We start from the raw sequence: 20,406 nt of genomic DNA, 5'->3' as shown, positions 1-20,406 counted from the left end.
AGTTTAAACGTTCTGACCAAAATGAACACCAAAATGATGATTCATCAATCGATTATGGAATTGCAGAAATAATGCATTCAATCGAGCTCTGATTAGGGTTCAAAATAATATGTTTAAATGTTCTGAAACAAAACTGAAGACCTATAAACGTTCTGATACGTTCAATGAAGTTCTGGGTGTTAAAAAAAATGAACATCTTTAAACGTTCTAATACTTTCAATAAAGTTGTGGGTGTTAAAAAAAATGAACATCTTTAAACGTTCTAAGAAGTTCTGGGTGTTCAAAAAGGTTTAGAAGTTCTGAACTTCTAAACACAACTTCTAAACTAACAAAAAAAATTAAACACCTGAAGTTCAGAACTTCTAAACAGAACTTCTAACAAAAAAAAAATTAAACACCTGTAACATGAAATTGAACACTGAAATCACTTCATATAATCTCGTAATCATCAAACAATTATCAATCGACCGTCAATTTGATCATCGATTCCATCATATGAACAAAATATGTAACATCTGCAACTGGGTTTCAGCAAATGGCTTATTTCAATTCAAAATCAATTGAAGTGTATGTCTGCAAATGGCCGGTGACGATGGTTGAATCGATGCAACGGTTAATTAGGATGGAAACGATTTGAAATAATTTACAAATTTGCCACCGCGTGTTTTTTGATATATAGGGTTGATGGTGTCACGTACGTAATGTACGATAAACAATTTTCGTATTTGATCCTTTATAAATATATATATATATATATATATATATATATATATATATATATATATATAGAGAGAGAGAGCAAGGTTAAAATAAGAAGTAAAACTATCCTAAGAAGTGTAAGAAGTGGTTTTTACCCTTAAAAATATAAAAACACTGAACAAAAAACACACCGAACTAGCAAAATAAAACACACCGAACAAAAAAACACATTAACAATATCCACCATCAGATGATCAAATCCAACGCCCGATATTACCTCTCACACCTCTTACAAATAACTCACTTCTTATTTTAACCTCACCTTATATATGAGCAAATATATATTATAAAAATATATATTATTTATTCATATAAAATAGTTAGATGGTGACTTAATTTCGTTCGATTAAATATCTACTAACTTCGAACGTTTATTATTAATATTTTTTAAATTTTATTAATATTTTTTTAAACTATCTATATAAACCAGACTAATTTCTTATATGAGACCATCTTATTTTTACACCAACTTTCTTTATTAGGTATCTACCCTTTTGACCCTTCAACTTCTAAAAGACTATATTTTGAAACGAATTTTTGGCAATGTTACATAAATCATTGTGTATTTTAGTAAACCATAACATACAACCCTCATAAACCAAGACCGTATACCACACAACACAACATGGTCTATAACAAATTTGAACTAATTATACTTTCAACTAGTTTAACCATTAAAAAATGAGTGAAATTCAAAACTAAACATAAATAATGCAACAAAGTTACCGGAAGTCCACATAAAATATTGTCACCTAGATCATTTTGGACCAGAGTACGAATCCCCCAAAATCAAACCCGGATTCAAGTGCTCGCTCCCAACTAGTAATGGTTTGTGACCAAAAACGGTTTGAACGTTAGTAGAACTCCAACTCCCTCAATTACATTCAAGATGAAAATATCATTTGTGCGCCTAAAATTGAATAATCCGTAAATATATTTATAAATTGTAAGCGAAGACGATAATACGAAATGAAAGGAGTAAAAAACATGTACCAGGAAGAAATGTTGCATTTTGTCTCTTAAGGCACCATGACAAACTGCAAATATAGAGATAAGTTAGAATTGACTTCGAAGTAATTATTTACTTGTCACGTTTAGAATGTATTTTAGTGTTTGCAAACTAAATTATTAGTTTTAATAACATAGTTTCTCCAAATCATAACTTTTTGTTCAAGGAATTTTTGAAGGCTTAGAGATCTTGGTCCCCCATGTTAGGTTTTTTGGGGTCCAAGCTTAAAATCCTAATTTATTCTCTATATATACAATGCGATGTAATTGTAATTTTTGCACCTTATCAATGAAATAACCTAGTTACAGTCTGTGGACACATAGGTACCTGCTGGGAGACCAAACCACGTAAAATTTTTGTGTCGTTTTATCGATATTATTTTCTATTTTACTGTGTGATAATCTTGTGTAGTCGTTTGTGTTTTAGATCTGTGATTCGGTATAAGTGAAAAAGAAAAAAAAATCTGAATAGGGTTTCTTTTGTGTCAGCAAGCATAGCAAATAAAAGAATCTTTCTAGGCGGAGTTTGTTTCTATTTGGTCGAGAGAAACAATTGGGTATAACGGGGTTTAGCAATCGCAATTAGGGCTAATCGCTCTTGAGTTGCTGGGTTATTTGCTTGGGCGTCTTGATTTATTCTTGGCCAGACTACGTTGAATCTGTGATCGACAATGAGTTGTAATCCGAAAAGTAAGGAGTATTGACCTGAGTATTTTGACTTGCCGGAAAAAGAACGATAAAGAAGTGGATTTGAAGGAACAAAGAACACAAAATAGGAATTATAGGTATTTGAAATTAAATGGAACCATGAAGACCTTGAGATTTGCATAAAGAAGCTACAAAAGTCAACTTTTTTTGTTTGTGACTACCGAGGTGACATTAATTAAAATCTCTAGCATCTTTTTCTTTAAATTAATTGAAAGTTTATTTAATCAATTTGGTCTATTAAAGTTTTTCTATAAACTTTTGAAATTCGATTGAGTTAAAAGTTAGGGTTATATGTTTCGAGTTTGGGGTTTGACTATTTATTATCAACCAAAATTTGAGGAGCCGAGTTTTGTGATATTCATTATTCGGGTTAGACTTGTCTGCGAGAGATTAGTCTAAGGTAACAATTTACAGTTTATTTTCAGTTACTCGATTTATCGGTTATTGTAAGAGCATATCGATTTTAATTTGACAATGCTTGGTAGAAAGTCCGTTAAGATTATGATCGTGCCATTGAACCTTATCTGCTTGCTTTCCATGCAACTTTATAGTTCTTAAACTGTTTGCCTGTTAGCTGGTCTGGAACTGTGATGATGTTCTTGTTTGGTGGTGATCAGTGGTTTGACATTTGAGGGGAATCTTGGTACTGATATTGGGTGAAGGCTTGCTCTAGGGAAAAGTACCGGTGGAGTTTCGACTTATTGATGTTGTTTTGGCATGGTTTGGGATAACAAGGACAATGGGAGTTGGGTATAGTTTGACTTGGTGGGGTTGCATGGAGGTCTGGGACACTCATATAGTCGATGTCCAAACATGGTAACATCTGTTTCTAAGAATGTGTCGATGGTGATACATTAGGACTCTGTGGAAGGCAGTGAAGGTTCTTGTGTTCGAGATTTTGTTTTGCTTCATTTCTTGTTACCTACTACAATGAAGCATCAGTGAATATGTTATTGTAAGACTTTTATGGATTTCTAAAAGTCTTGGCTCGCTGCATCAGGTAGAGCTAAGTGGGTTCATATTGCAAGCATGAATCTTGGAGCTACAAGGATGTCAGCTTGAGCATATTAAGAGGTTTAAACCTTGACGGGGATTTGGTAACAGTGGGAGCACAGGGCTGTTCTGCCACAGTTACACAATGACATTGGGTATTGAGACCGGAATTTTGAATGTAAATTCTCTCATGGGTGCTTGTTGTATTAGGGGAGTATTCTTTCTTCTTGAAGTCTATAAAGCTGGTTGTGCGAGTAAGTAGGTGTCGGTTGAGATTGAAGATGAATCAGTAGCTGGTTTTCCATGATTGGGTATGTGATGTAACATCCTACTTTTGATAATAATAAATAAATGAATTTTGTTTACTTAATAGTGAGTTATTATTTAGTTAAGTTAAATCAAAATAATAGCATGTGGGCTTAGACAATAAAAGATGGAATAAGGGATGGTGATGGACCTTAGGTCCATGAGCTTAAGGGTATATAAACACCCTTAAACCTCCCTAAAACCCTAAAACCCTCATTTTATTCATCCAACCTCCTACACACACAAAAGCTCTCACTTCATCTGGACTTAGATCCGAGCTGAAAGAAAGGTTAGGGTTCGTGTTCAAGCATCCACATCGACACTAGATCTGTGTGTTGCTCCAAATTTGAACCAAACCAAACGTAAAATAAAAAGGTATGTTTAGGTTTAAAGGTTGAGTTTTTAAGAACGATTTTCCCTAGGGCTCGATATTAGGGCAAATCGGGCTTCATTGTGAAAGAAAATATAAACTTGGTTACGAAAAACCATGTGTGAGTCGAAACTGGCCCAAACGGGTAACGTTTGGACCAGGTTAGTGCAAGGAAACGATATGGTTATAGTTCAAGGCTCGTTTCTTATGCAAGACAGGAAAACGATTCTAAAGGAAAGGCTGGAAAGTGATGGAAATGAAACTAGATTTGAATCGAGCCCCTGAGGAACTCGATTCGAACAAAAAGTAAATGAATCGAATCGAATCGACTAACGAATCGAAACGAATGAGTAATTCGATTCGATTGAAAATTTCGTTCAATCCGATTAAAATTATGATTCGATACGATTAGAATCCATGACTCGATTCAATTAGAATTATGATTCGATTAGAATCCATGACTCGATTCGATTAGAATTGTGATTTGATTCGATTAGAATCCTTGAATCGACTCGATTAGAATCCTTGATTCGACTCGATTAGAATTGTGATTCGATTAGAATCCATGATTCGATTCGATTAAAATTGTGATTTGGGCGATTAGAATCCTTGAATCGACTCAATTAGAATTGTGATTCGATTCAATTGGTTCAAACTTCAGTTTTCTAATGGATTTTTAGTAAAGACCCATTAATGAAAATAAAATTTTTCCAAGCTGACCTGGCCGCTCGACCCCAGCCATGGGCTCTGTCCCTTGGACCCTGTTATGGGTTGCCGCCCCTAGACCCCACTGTAAAGGGCGCTGCCTCCCAGACCCCCGTTAGCTAGGGGTTTCATTAACCTAGATGTATGATTTAGTTAGAGGTAGTTAATTGGTATTTGTAATTATTACATAGTTAGTGGTGCACAGTTAAGGAGGGGTATTACACTTAACTCTAAGAGACACAGGATACAGGTGAGCTTCTAGCCCCATTTCCTTGTTATGTTTTCGGGGTTGTGTGCATACTCGATGTGATAGTTAATACACTTACCTTAAGTGGTAAATGTATGATATTTGAATGTTTTATGAATGATATATGAATGATGTATAAGAGGGTATTTATGAAAGTATATATAAATATGTATAAAAAATGTATGTATGGTTGTATGGTTGCATGTTATAAGGGTGGCGGACCCTAATAATATCTGTGAAAGGAGGGTGGCAGACCTTAATAAAATCTGTGAGGTATAGGGCGAAAGACTCTTTAAAAAGTATAAGTATGTATGTAAAGTAAGATAAAATATGAAAGAACGAAAGTATAAAAGTGAGAATGAAGGTATATACTTATGTATGTACAAAAGAAAGTAAAGCAGGTTAAGCATGTAGTATGTGAACGTAATATATATTGCCTGATTAACTAGAACTCACTCAGCATAGCTGACTTTTAGTATGCACATGGGTAAATATGTTAAAGGAGCTAGATTGAGGATGGCACATGGCCGGAATGGACTGAGCGGCTGGCATCTAGAGAAGGAAGACATGATGTTTTCTTTTATGTTTTAGGTTGAGAAAATTTGTGATGTTTTAAGACAAGTATTCTATGGTTTTTAAGAAATTGACTTTTAATATTTTCGCGAAAGTTTTAATTCACTCTGATATTTAGAACTGTTTTTATGAGTAAATCCAACACTAAAGTAGGGAACCGGGACCGGGGCCTTACATGTGATGACCGTATTGAAGCTGAGGCGCTTCAATAGGCGTTTCAGGAAACTGATGCAAAGGTTGCTGCAACTAGGTGGATTTGATTGTTGAAATCTTAGCTTATTTATGAGGAACCAAAGGCTTATAGAACTTCTGTTGTTAAAGATTTAGTTTGTTCTTGGAACTGGAGGTTGGTGGATTTCTGTTATTAAATATTACTGGAGTTACCGACTATATGATTTTTGTTTAGATGACTGTTACGGTTTGTGCAAATCCTTCAAGTGTGAGATTGTTAGGATTTGTGAAGGCTTAGAGATCTTGGGTCTGTTTTGGACCCTTTAAGGTTTATTGGGCCAAGATAAACCTTATTGTATTCTCTATATATACAATGCAATGTAAATGTAATCTTTGCACCTTATCAATAAAATAACCTAGTTAAAATCCGTGGATGTAGGTCCCCCGCTGGGAGACCGAACCACGTAAAATTTTTGTGTCATTTTCAATTTTACTGCGTAATAATCGTATGTGCTTGTTTGTTTGTTATTCCGCTGCACCGCTTTGTTCCTAACACCAGCAATGACCCTTTTTGGCAAAGTATGACCCGTATTGACCCGCACTTAAAATTAATACTATGAAACAAATGAGTACTCACAGTGCTCCTCCACATGCTGGACCAATTGCTTTGCAAATAGACTGCAAAGTCATGGAAATACCATTGGCTACACCTCTTTGGTGCTGATCCTGTTATTCATGTATATTTGTATAAAAAATAATAATTAACTATGTACCTAACACTGTAAAAATAATGAAAAAAACAAATAATATTACCACAGCTTTATTTTGCAGCAAGAATGTCCCAGTTATGATTGAGATCTGATAAAAATGAGAAACTAAATTGTGGTGATAGAGATAAAGTGTGAAATTAAATTTGGAGAACAAATGTGGTCATACTCATACATTTTGGAAATAACATGGTAGTTCATGTTGCTCAAGCATATAAGAAATATAGCAAAAACTTACTCATCTTTATAAAACCAAAGTAGACAAGATTTAGAGCCTGAAAGACTTACTGATAAAACATTCTTCGCCATCGATGCTACATTTAACGTAAAGGTGAGCATGAAGCCCGATAACAACGCTATGTAAGGATAAGTTGTGAGCAGAGGTATGGACAAAATCTACACACGAGATAGTTGGATTAGCCGGTAAAGCAATCGAATTATCTAATACTTATTTCCTCAACAAGTTGTGTACCTTTGACTCTGAAAGTCAAACAAACTACTTCTGTTTTGAAATTGATATACTTATATTTATTCATTCCGTAAAACTCTGATCACATAAATTTATACAATAACTATCATACTATAAGAGCAATTTAAGGTAACACAGTAGAATAAAGGATAATCATTATTTTATTAAGTTATAGTTTGACTTTCATCTTGGTGAGAACCTTTTTTTACCCGAACCAAATTGATATTTTTTAAAAAATGACCCATTACCTGGACCGCCAGTTTTGCATGGCTTATGGAAATTTTAAATGTAACAATTAAAAATACAGAAGATCTTTTAAAAAATAATAAATAATCTCACCAGAGATTGATAGGATCGTGCCAACATCGTCAGTGGTATAGTTAAGTCCCCCCAAACTCTTCGGACTCTCGGCCCATAAGGAGAAAATCTGTTGATAATCAAATTCTAAATCATGCTAGAAGTTATGACGGGTAAAATGTATGAATTATGTTTGTTACCTCACTGTAAGCCATTATCATTAAGAGAGAAAACACAATATAGAATGATAGAAGACATTAATGGCCAGTTCTTGAGGAGGCTAATCCAAGAAGAATTTTTATTCTCGGCTATTTTTTCCTTGGCATCAGGTACACCGGAAGCAGACTCCAGCTCACTTTTATTATGGAAGTGTAATGTTTCCTGCAGTTTCAAAAATTATTTAAATTAGATTCATGTTAAGACCATGAAGTACATGACCAACAATATTTCATTTTATTTGTCTTTTTGTAAGCTTGGTTTTAAAAAGCGTGAGGTGTTCCATATGTCTGGGTCCCAAAAGCCGAAGCATGAGGCGGAAGCTTCTGTATGCGAAGTGTTACTCTATATACAACCAAAACTTGCATCTCTTTTACTTGCTTATCAACCTTTTAACAAAGTAAATTATTTATAATCTCTTCATCCTTTAGTCATTTATACATATCATTTTCTTCCATATCACTATATATCCCGTGAGTCGTGCTTTTGAAACCAAGTTTGTAACCTTATAAAATCCTATCAAAAAGGAATGCCATGCACTTGCAAAAGCCGTCTTCTATGCTGATTGGAAATCGGAAATTTATAAATGAAAATGTATAGTTAGAATGTCAAAATCACTCATACACCTGCTGGCATTCCTTAAACCAATGCTGGATTCTAATCTGCTATAGCTCAATCAGTTATGAAAAGATAATCAGTATTATTATATTAATGAGATATGATTACAACCAATTATATAGAGATACTAAATACACTTAGATACCCTATACAATATAGAACTTAATAATAATAAACTGAAACTATAGCCGACATAGTCTAATATTCCTCCGCAAGTTCAGGGCGGTTAGCAATCTGCAACATGGACCGCAAAAACTCAAACTTTTGGGAAGACAAGGGCTTTGTAAAGATATCAGCTATTTGATCATTGGTTGAAATAAACTTGACATTGAGATGGCCTTGAGTAACCTGTTCACGAACAAAGTTGTAGTCAACCTCGATATGTTTAGCATGGGCATGAAACACCGGATTGGCGGTGAGATATGTGGCACCAAGATTGTCACACCAAAGTGTCGGTGCCTCGCTTTGTAAGCCAAGTTCACGAAGAAGAGACTTTAGCCAAATTAATTCTGCCACAGTATCAGCAATGGCCTTGTACTCTGATTCAGTAAAAGAGCGAGAAACTGTTTGCTGTTTGCGAGCTGACTAGGAGATGAGGTTTGAACCCAAGTATATAGCAAATCTCCCCGTGGAGCGACGATCGATTGGACAACCAGCCCAGTCAGAATCAGAGAAGGCCTGCACTTTAGTGGTCCAGTGAGAATCAGAGAAGGCTTGTAGCCGATAGCCCGTGTTGTGACGAAACCAAAGACCCATATTCATAGTACCCTGTAAATAACGCAAGATGCGTTTGACAGCAGCCCAGTGATTTTCCGTTAGAGCATGCATGAACTAACACACCTGATTGACTGCAAACGCAATATCAGGATGAGTAAGGGTCGCGTACTGAAGAGCTCCAACTGTTTGTCTATACCGAGAGGGATCGTCCAAGAGAGGACTATCATCAGGAAGTTAGACATGAGAGGTGTGCATAGGAGTGGAAATCGGTTTGCAGTCAGCCACGCCCCCCCCCGATGTAAAATAGCGCAAATATATTTTCATTGGGAAAGAACCAAATCTGATTTCTTGTGAACAACCTCCACCCCGAGAAAATAATGTAGTTGCACCCAAATCTTTAAGAGCAAAAAGTGAATTGAGGCGGGTAATGAGCTTGTCAACCATGTCTGGATTGTTACCGGTAATGATGATGTCATCCACATAAACCAAGAGATAAACCAGAGAAGCCGAAGAATGGAGAATGAACAACGATGGGTCAGTTTTGGACCCAAAGAACCCCAACTGATGAAGAGCACCAGACAGTTTGTTAAACCAGGCACAAGGAGCCTGTTTAAGGCCATATAAGGATTTGTGCAAAAAACAAATATGATCCGGTTTTGTAGGATCAACGAACCCATGCGGTTGGCGCATATAGACGGTTTCCTCAAGATCACCATGTAGAAAAGCGGTCTGAATATCCAGTTGTCTTAGGGACCATTTGTTTGTAACAGCCAAGGACAATATGGTCCGAATTGTGGCGGGTTTGATTACAGGACTAAACGTCTCATGATAGTCCACGCTATGTTGTTGATGAAAGCCTTTCGCAACCAATCTGGCTTTGAACATGTTGATGTTACCATGTTCATCAGTTTTTAACCTGTAAACCCATTTACAATCAACAATATTAGCGTTAGGAACAGGAGGCACAAGAGTCTACGTGCCAGTTTTGTGAAGCGCGTCAAATTTTTCGGACATAGCATGACGCCATTCAGCATATTTGTTTGCAATAGTAAAGCTGGTTGGTTCAATGGGTAAGGAGGAGGTGGTCTTGGCTAGGTAAGCGGCCGGGTTATACCGATCTGGTCGTTCAGGGTGTTGTATGAGGTTGGGGGTCATGAACGAGCATCCATAGGAGGAGGGGCTGGTGGTTGTTGGGCAGCCGTGGGCGCAGGCTGGGCAGCCGAGGGATGGGCTGTTTGGGCAGCCGAGGGTTGGGCAGTTTGGGCAGCAGAGGGTTGGGCCATGGGGGCAGGGTTAGCATGAGACAGGTGAGATGGTGAAGGTGGTGGAGATGGTTCGTTGGCTGGGGAATAGGTCGGGGCTGGTGTGTTAGATTCTGGTGAGAAACCGAGCGGTGGATTAGGAAAGATAGAGATGTACGGGGAGGATGTAGGTGGAGATGGGTTCAGCTTTGGTGAAGGTGTATACGGAAAGACATGTTCATTAATCAAACATGCCGAGCAATGTAAATACGTTCAGTGGAAGGATCCAAACACCGATATCCATGATGAGAAAGGCTATAGCCAAGAAAGACACAAGGAGTAGAACGGAACTCGATTTGTGACGGTTGTATGGGCAGAGATAAGGAAAACATTACGAACCAAAAACTCTTAGAAAAGAGTAATCAGGTTTACGGTGAAAAACGTGTTCAAATGGAGATTTGTTTGAGGACACACGTGAGGGAAGCCGATTGATTAGGTAAACGGCTGTCTCAAAGGCAAAGTGCCAGAAACGTTGGGGAAGACATGAATGAGCTAATAGAGAGAGACCCGTTTCAACAACGTGCCGATGTCGGCGTTCCACAATTCCTTTTTGCTCGCTGGTATGTGGGAAAGAACGGCGATGGATGATGCCAAGGTTGCGACAAAGGTTGGTGAGGGAGCAGAATTCACCTTCCCAATCGGATTGGATGCATTTTAATGTAGTGTTAAATTGGCGTTCAGCCATGGTTATAAAGTTTGTTAATATAACATAAACATCCGATTTTTGAGTTAAGGGATAAAACCACATATATCGAGTACAATGATCAACACACAATAGGAAATACCGGTGACCATCAAGCGATGGTGCCGGTGACGGACCCCAAACATCACAATAAACAAGATCCAAGATATTATAACTACGAAAATTAGAATCTGGTAAATGCAATTTAGTTGATTTTCCCATTTGACAAAAAGAACATAAAGTGTTTGATAATTTGTCCGAAACAGGTAAAGAACAATAAGAAACAATAGAATTAAAGACTTGAGCATGAGGATGTCCCAAACGTTGATGCCAAATATTCGAGGAAGCTTTGACAACAGTGAAGGCAACCTTGGGCAGAGACTTGAGTTGCGGAAGGCGGATAAAGTACAAACCCTGTTCACTGGGGCCCGTGAGGAGGGTACTGCGTGTAGACTCGTCCTTCACAACAAAATGAGAAAAGTGAAATTCAAAGAATACATTATTGTCAAGACAAAATTTTTACACAAATAAAAGGTTTTGTTTAAGTTCAGGAACATGAAGAATATCTGAAAGGTTAAAGGTTCTGTTTGAAGAGTGGAATTTAGATGAGCCAATGTGTAAAATGGGTATGGAATTACCATTGCCAACAAATAATGAATCATTACCATAGTATGCCTCAGAGTTGTCCAAGCTAGTTAAATCTGGAGTGGCATGATGGGTTGCACCAGTGTCGGGTTTCCAAGCACTTCCAGAAGAAGAAGCTCCATCCGAAAAGGAGGAAAAATTGGCCTGTGGAGCGGGACGATTCTGCTGATTGGGCTGATTTGGGCATTGAGAAGGTAGATGCCCAATTCCACAACGATTGCAGTGACCATACACGGTGTTTTGAGTGGAGGCCCATAAAAATTGCCTGCTGCCACCATTATCTCTAGGACGTGAGTTGAGAGAGCCACGTGAGTTGCCCCGAGAGTGGCCACGGTTGTTCCGTACCCGCGATTTATATTGTATGATCGAGATCCAAAATAGGCCTGGGGTTGTGGTGAAAGATTCGGATTCAGTTGGTGACCCAACTGAGAGGCCATCAACTGGATATTTTGGAGTTGTTGTTGTAGTTGTTCAAGGGTTGGTTGAGATTTTAAGAGACCAGGAGCAGTGTAGGGCTGCTGTGAAGGAGTAGAGGCAACAGCAAGAAGTGCTTGCGGGTTGTTTTGCACAAGTTTGGTGACCACAAAATCATGGTCATTTAACAAGGCAAAGATTTCATGAAAGGCGATAGGTGGTTGACGACCCAGTAGCGTTCCTTTTAGACCGTTGTATTCTTCACGTAGCCCTGCAAGAGTAAGCATAACAAGTTCTTTATCTTTTACCGGTTCTCCGATGTTGGCAAGGGCAGTTGCATATTCTTGTACCCTACAGAGGTAGTCAATAGGTTTCTCATCACCCTTCATAGTGATGCGTAGTAGGTGGCTACGGAGAGTAAATTAATGAGAAGCAGTGACTGGTGCATAAGCCCGTTCCAGAGATAACCAGACTTCACGAGATGTCTTGCCCTGAACATGCTGGTACGAGTCTTCAAATACAGTGGAGATGAGCAACGTGCGGATATGAGCATCGTTGGAAATCCAGGGAGTATAACTAGGATTGTCTGTTGTTGCAGTTCCAACGGTGACCTTCTGTTCTGGACACGAAATTGTACTATCAACATAACCAAATAGATTATGTGATGTCAGGAAGGATTCGATCATCGACCTCCAGTAGCCATAGTTGGTAGGATTTAGGGTAAAGGCGAATTTATGAGAGTTGTGGGTAGTCTTTTCTTGATTGGAGAAGGTTTTTATGGCTGCCATTGAAGATTATGTTGGCCGGAAGTTGCGTCGGAAGGAGGCAGTAGGGGTTGGGCGGCAGATTAAGCCGATTAGGGTTAGAGAAAAAAAAGGAGCTGAATTTGGCTGTGATACCAAATCAGTTATGAAAAGATAATCAGTATTATTAAATTAATGAGATACGATTACAACCAATTATATAGAGATACTAAATACACTTAGATACCCTATACAATATAGAACTTAATAATAATAAACTGAAACTATAGCCGACATAGTCTAAAAAGCTCAAACACTCGTGTTTTTACCAAACAATCTAACATTCAATCCTCAAAAAATAATTCTTTAGATCATGAACACTTCATAAAGTCTACTTCTTTTTTCTTGATCATATATGAGGTTTGCTTGAGAAAATATTGAATGAATATCATGTTAAGATGCATCTTTATGGAAGTATTAAGGAAATGTTATTTGAATAAAACTATACCGGAAGCCAAAATGCGCCGATGGTCACCACTAGCGCAAAAATTGATATGATCAAGCAAGGCAATAAGTATGGGAACCTACATCGCAAGTCATGGATGCAATTTGTTGCCACCCAAAAATGAATTTGTATAACTAAACAATATAATATTTGCAAATAGTATCACCAATGCTAAAAAAATAAAGAGGTTAACAAAGGGCAGCATTACCTCCCCAATAGAGAATCTGAAGACACTAGACTTGGATATTTCTCTGCAGGCTGAATATCAAAAGGAAAGCAATCATGAGAAAGAATGTTCATCAGAATTTTGATTAATAAAGTAGCAAAATAATCTCTTTGTTTTTCAATATAACGGTATTACAAGATTATCTTTTTTTGCCGCTAAATAAAAACAAAATTCTCTTTTTTATGCTCATCATAGTTTTATGCAACCCCAAACCCCAAACTAGTGGTGTACATCTGGTTAAAACCTAACACTTGCATCCGCCACTGCATTTACCTGACCGTTGTGTGTATTATTTTCATAGTTATAGGCACAAACACTTGAACATATATATGCATTATGTGCTTTATCACAGTTTGTAGCATATTATTGATTCTGAAACGAAGATTATAAACAGATGTAGCATATCAAGACACTAAAGGATGTAGAAACCTGTGCTAGGAACCCTCCAACAGCCGGACCAACAATCAGTCCTATCCCCCATGACGTACTGACCTGGATATATAAGATCAGTCTATTTATAGATTTCTATGCAAGAAAAGAGTGTGAAATGTGAATGGTCTTTAACTTTCTTTTTCTGTCATGATTGCTTACCGAAGACAATCCTAATGCTTGATGTTCCTCAGGGAATAGTTCACATGCATATGCCTTTATCGGCCCGTATAACCCATTTAAACTGCCAAGAAGAAACCTTGTAATGATTGCCATCCAATAGTTGACGCTAAAACCGAAAAGTGTGTTGAAAATAACCCTGATGAACACAAAACATATAAATCATTAGTTCTAGTTATTAGTAGTTTAAAATAAGGTTTTAGCCATTAGCCTAAGTTTCTCGGTCAAGGGTATAATCATTTAAAACCCCTAATGGCAAAATATATTACAAGTGTGAAGTAGTTACGAACACTGTTGAAGTGCCCAAAATAATAACAGGTTTTCGACCATATCGATCAGCAACCACTCCCCAGAACACAGATGTCAATGCCCGTCCAAGCATATATGCAGACCCTTCATAAGATTCAAAGACATATATGTTTTATGTAAAGATAAGAGATGATATATATATATATATATATATATCGCTGTAAAAAAACTTCTGACCAATACCTATATATATATATAGGGGAGGGATATTTTGAGAACCATGTTGAGTTTTAAGAACCTAAAAACTCAATTCTAGGCCACATATTTAATTAAATGGATTGAAATATGTGGTTGAGATTAAATCTGACAAAAAAGTCAAAGTAGGAGAGAGAATAAATATGTAAGTGGTTACACTAACATTTACGTCCGTTACACATGTGTAAAAAAGTCGACTCGGTGCGTAAAAAATTCTGTAATTTTTTTACGTATATGTAACTAACATATATTACGCATGTGTAAAAAAAATTCGAAAAAAAATCATTACACTGAGTTCTTTCGAGTTCTTAAAACTCAAAGGGGTTTAATTGAAATCTCTCATATATATATACATATATATATATATATATACTAGTTTGATCCTCCCGTTTTACGGCGGCTTATTCAAGTTTTTGTTTTAATCTTGCTATTTTATGATTATTTTGTTTTATTTTTTAACGTAATTTAGTTTTAATTTAATACGTATATATTAGTTTGTTATTATATTTTTTAGCGCTTGAGTTTTTTCAGTTGAGATGTGTACGTTTTTAGATTTTTAACGAACAAACATTAACGGACATAAGCATGTTGATTTTTTTAAATGAACACAAATATTTGTCTAACGAAAAATGGGATGTTAATGTAGTTGACAATCGTGGGTAGCATCAGAAGTTAACCGGCGATGAAGATGCATGATAGACCAGCAACAGAGAACATGTAAAGGAGATAAATTAAATTAGGGTAAATTAGGCTTTAATGATAGTGTTTACCAATAAATGAGATCTTATAACCAATTTGAGGGCTATTAGGGTTTGGTAAGACCCATAACCCGTGTAAATTATTGTTATTTCACAAATAAATGAGATGTTATAACCCGTTTAGGAGTTATCCGAGTTTGGTGAGACCCATGACCCGCAAAAATTATTGTTTGATTATGAAAGAGTTTCATAAATATATGAGATGTTATAACCCATTTAAAGACTATCCGAGTTTGGTAAGACCATACCCGTGAATTCGGGTCAAATGCATTTAGAAATCAAGCAATCTGGTGACTCTAGAGAATGTGGGGAACAACCTGAGAGCGACATATAGAATTTCATGGTAGACAATTATATAAATAGTTAGATATACTAGTTTATCCCCTTCATTTGTTTTACATTATTCGTTTATAATATTTATATATTTTTTTGGAATTTAATTTTATTTTTTATAAAAAAGTTAATAATATACTTAGGATTAAATGATAAAATAGTTTCATAAATAAATGAGATGTTATAACACAGTTTAAAAGCTATTTGTGTTTGGCAAGACCCATGGCCCACTTATTTTTTTAATATAAAGTTGTTTCTTAATTATAATTAATATCTTTTTTTTAAATAAGATATTAATTTTTAGTATATCCTATTTTATAAGATTTTCATATAAAATATTTGGTGAAATTAATTTTTTATTTAATGAGATGTTATAAACCGTTTAAGAGCTAATGGGGTTTGGTGAGACTTATCCCGGTGATTTCGGGTCAAATGCATAAGAAGTCTCCATTTACAAATAAAACAATCTGGTGAATTGAGAAAATGTAAGGAGCAACCAGAGAGCTTTTAAAGGTTCCATTTATATATAGAAGAATAACAAAAGACGTTCTTTATGTTTGATCGTTTTGTCAATGTACGTTCTTTAGCAAAAGAAATGGTAGAATGCATACTTCATGTTTCAAATATCTTTTATGTTATGTTCTTTGGTTCTAACTCAATTAACTTTTCACGTTAAATATGGCCATGTACAAGACACATCATGATAGTATTGTAAATTCACATATTTATTTATTAATTAAATCTAAAGAAATAAAAAGTATATAAAAACCTCTCTCTCTCTCAAATCAAACCTTAAAAACAGAATTCTCCAAATAACTCAAATCTGTCCAAATTAAACTCGGCCACCATCGCATACCACCACCGGCCACCACCAGCTGACCACCATGTATGTTTCTGCAAGTCACCAAACCCATCGTTTTTTCTAGATCTTTCTCTAGATCTCATCACACCCATCATTAGCTTTGATTATACGTGAAGACGTGAGGTGAGTATTGGACACCCAAGTTGGGTCTCGTAATTCATTTTTCACTTAGTTTACACTAAATACATTTATTAAAGTTTTAATGATTTTGAAGAAACAATTTTAGTTTTAATACAAATAATTTTGAAGAATTATAATAATCCAATAGATTAGGAGAGAGAAACAATAGGGTAAAGTTAAAATATAAAATAACAAAAATGAGAAATATAAGAAGAAATCCTGTCCATTGATCTTAGATTTGAATGATTGAGATTAATTTAATAAATAAAAATTGATGGAAATGGCATGGAGGTAATAACACACATTTGTTGACTTTCTCTCTCCACATGCAAGGCACATGCCAATTCCCTCATCATTTTAAAATGTTCATAACTTTTTCATACGACATTATCTTTTTAAAAAAAATTTACCATAATAATAGCGTTTTTTTTATCTTTAATATGAGTATCATATTGTTATATATTCAAAATAAAAAAAATTTAATGGGTTTTTTAATTGTGCTTTTTTTTGTTGTTCATTGTGTCATTGTGTAATATGTTGTTTCCATTGTGTTTTACGTTTCAAGTCATTATATTCACCATTGTGTCTTACGTTTTAGGCCATTGTGTTATACGTATTCACCATTGTTTTTTACGTTTTAGGTCATTGTGTTATACGTATTCACCATTGTGTTTTACGTTTCAAGTTAAAGACACAATGGTGTGCGAAAGATACAATGACGAAAAAAGACATAATGATAAGCGAAAATACACAATGTTGTGCGAAAAGACACAATGACGAAAAAAGACACAATGGCGAAAAAAGACACAATGATAAGCGAAAAGACACAATGACGAAAAAAGACACAATGATAAGTGAAAAGACACAATGGTGTGCGAAAAAACACAATGATAAACGAAAAGACACAATGGTTTGTGAAAAGGCATAATGGCGAAAAAAGACACAATGATAAGCGAAAAGACACAATGGTGTGCGAAAAGACACAATGGTGTGCAAAAAAACACAATGACGAAAAAAGACACAATGATAAACGAAAAGACACAATGGCGCGAAAAGACACAATGATAAGCGAAAAGACACAATGGTGTGGTGAAAAGACACAATGACGAAAAAATACACAATGATAAACGAAAAGACACAATGGTGTGCGAAAAGACACAATGGTGTGTGAAAAAACACAATGACGAAAAAAGACACAATGATAAGCGAAAAGACACAATGGTGTGCGAAAACACAATGACGAAAAAAGACACAATGATAAGCGAAAAGACACAATGGTGTGCGAAAAGACACAATGACGTGATTTTTGTTTTAAATTTTATATAACAAAAATCATACTAATATTAAAGATAAAAAAACGTTTGTTATTATGATGAACTTTTTAAAAAAAAAAATATCATACGAAAAAGTTATAAACGTTCTAAAATGATGGGAGTATTAACATGTGTCTTGCATGTGGAGAGAAAAAATGTGTACAATTACCTCTATACCCTTTTTCTTTTGATCCCCACTTGACACATGTCAATTATTTATGGCTTCTTACACTTCTCATTTTTGTTGCCCTTCATAGAATAACTTGACCCAGAAACTATATTATGAAATTTTCATAGAAATAAAATCTATTTTGAAAAATAGTTTTGTGAGTTTTGATATATAAATACTTTTTCTTTTTTTAGAATCCCCACTTTGGTGAAAAAACTCGATAATGCTTATTTTAACCAACATGTTTTGCCATAGTAGGTAATAACATATTACCAACAAAACCTGCATAGTAACTGATGTCCTCTTCTTTTTCTGCTATGTTAAAATCCCTTGCCTACAACGGAAACCAAAATTTAATATTCCATACGTCATATTTTGCAAAAACTGGAAACATAGATAAGAGATTAGTGAATACGTTTACCATGAAATAAATAAACGGGAAGAGAGATGATATCGGGAGTGCTGGAAAGAAAATTTGGAAATGGATGTTAGACTCTTACACGTACTAACATCATGATTCAAATTCAATAAATAGTTATGTTCATTTTTTTATTTAATTGATGAAATCAAGATGATAATATATATATATATACTCACCAACACATAGCACCACGACCCATATAAAAAATAGCTCTTTAATGGGTAATCCTGTATGGATCCGTTTATTACGATCCACTTTACAACCCGGGCAATTTTCATGGTACGCGTGCTCCAAAAGCCGTCGTTTAGTTCATCATTAATCGCCATAAATACAGAGTTGGAGAAGAGTTTGAGATTGGCATGAAGATACACGGGTTCATTCAATAATATATATATATGCAACAAAAATAATAGTACAATAATGGTCGTTGCACTATTGCTAGATTCTCAGTTTTTGTGGTCCAGAAAAGAGTAGGTAACAAACCGCGCTGTCCTGTAACTATCGATGTCCGGTACAATCACGTGAAAATAAATAGGAGCTCGTATTGGTATACCATCCTCATTTTCAGACATCATGTACGTACATGTCAAAGTATACGAGTCCTATGCTCATACGTACCACCCACATCATTCAGTTCTTTACACACACACACACGTCTTTTTTCAGTTTTACATCTAACTTATAGTATAGAATTAACAAGCGAACCCAATATCTTTTCAAAAATATATATTAGAACCCATTGATTGTTATAAATTTAGCTAAAAAAGATTATAATAATGAATATTTCTTTTATAAAATATAAAAGGTTTAAAAAAAACTATAAAAAATATTATCATTATAAACGGGCAAATAAGACATATATAGAGGAAAAAAAAGCCCAAACTTATTCATAGAACGAGTCAATAGGCCCAACCCAATTAAGATTCTTAAAAATGATACATGACTAAAAGTAAAACAAAAATTCAAAAACGACGAATCAGTTTATGTTTCTATTGAACAGATGAGTACGACCCTCGCCTCATCTCATTGCCTTTGCTACTTCGCCTAAAGGCTTCAACAAACGCCTCACGGCCTCAACCCTCACCTGTCGGACTTAAACCAAAAAACGGTCGGCCGACTCTTTCTTTTTTATTTAATATGACTATGTATTCTATTGAATGTTGACGATTTACTATTGTTATAATAATGATATTGCATTTTATTTGTCTTACTGAATGAGCGACCTGACCCGACCTATTTGGGCCCGAAAACTTTTGACACCGGAAAAATATCGAGCACCAAAAAATCCCGAACGCATAGCAAAAGGTTCCTGGCTCAGCCACTGCACGTGCCAAATTAGGTTTTCCATGCCGGATTTCACTTTCCTTATCATGCCTGTTTGATAAAGTTTTTATAATTAGGATGTGTGCTGTAACACCCCGTAACCGCAGCGGAAACGTAAACGGGATGCAACAGACACCTCTGATATCAACCACATTGTTTATAAAGAAAACTGAATACATTAATATACTTCAAATTACATTATCTCATATTTCATTACCGTCTAGGTGATACACACATCATACAATACGATACATAATTCTATTTAATCTAACGTATCATAACATCCTGCACGCTAATCTTACACACATCAAGCACTTAGCGCATAAGTAATCACTTCATCTTAATTGTACCTGAAAAGCATGTGAGAAAACGGGTCAACTACGAATAGTTGGTGAGTTTCACAATTTGAGTAAACCATGATAAATCCATATCATAATATAATATTATCGATGTAATTATGCTGAGCCCACAAGTGAAACCTCTGACTATCCACACACAACCCCCGTGGCATACTCCGCCCACGGACCTGCCCCAAACCGCTATGCCTAACATTA

General features: G+C 35.7%; 1 pseudogene; it reads right to left on the bottom strand.

The window, feature by feature from the left end:
• Window positions 1-1,578: 1,578 nt before the first annotated feature.
• Window positions 1,579-18,855, bottom strand: LOC143606561 (protein ZINC INDUCED FACILITATOR-LIKE 1-like; annotated as a pseudogene).
• Window positions 18,856-20,406: the final 1,551 nt, after the last annotated feature.

The sequence above is a fragment of the Bidens hawaiensis genome, unplaced genomic scaffold, assembly GCF_021521415.1.
Source record: "Bidens hawaiensis isolate Kalapana, Puna unplaced genomic scaffold, B.hawaiensis_p1.1 tig00075550_1, whole genome shotgun sequence".
In the NCBI taxonomy this organism is placed as follows: domain Eukaryota; kingdom Viridiplantae; phylum Streptophyta; class Magnoliopsida; order Asterales; family Asteraceae; genus Bidens; species Bidens hawaiensis.
The sequence above is the reverse complement of the archived record's forward strand: the minus strand, read 5'-3'. Positions and strand labels throughout refer to the sequence as shown.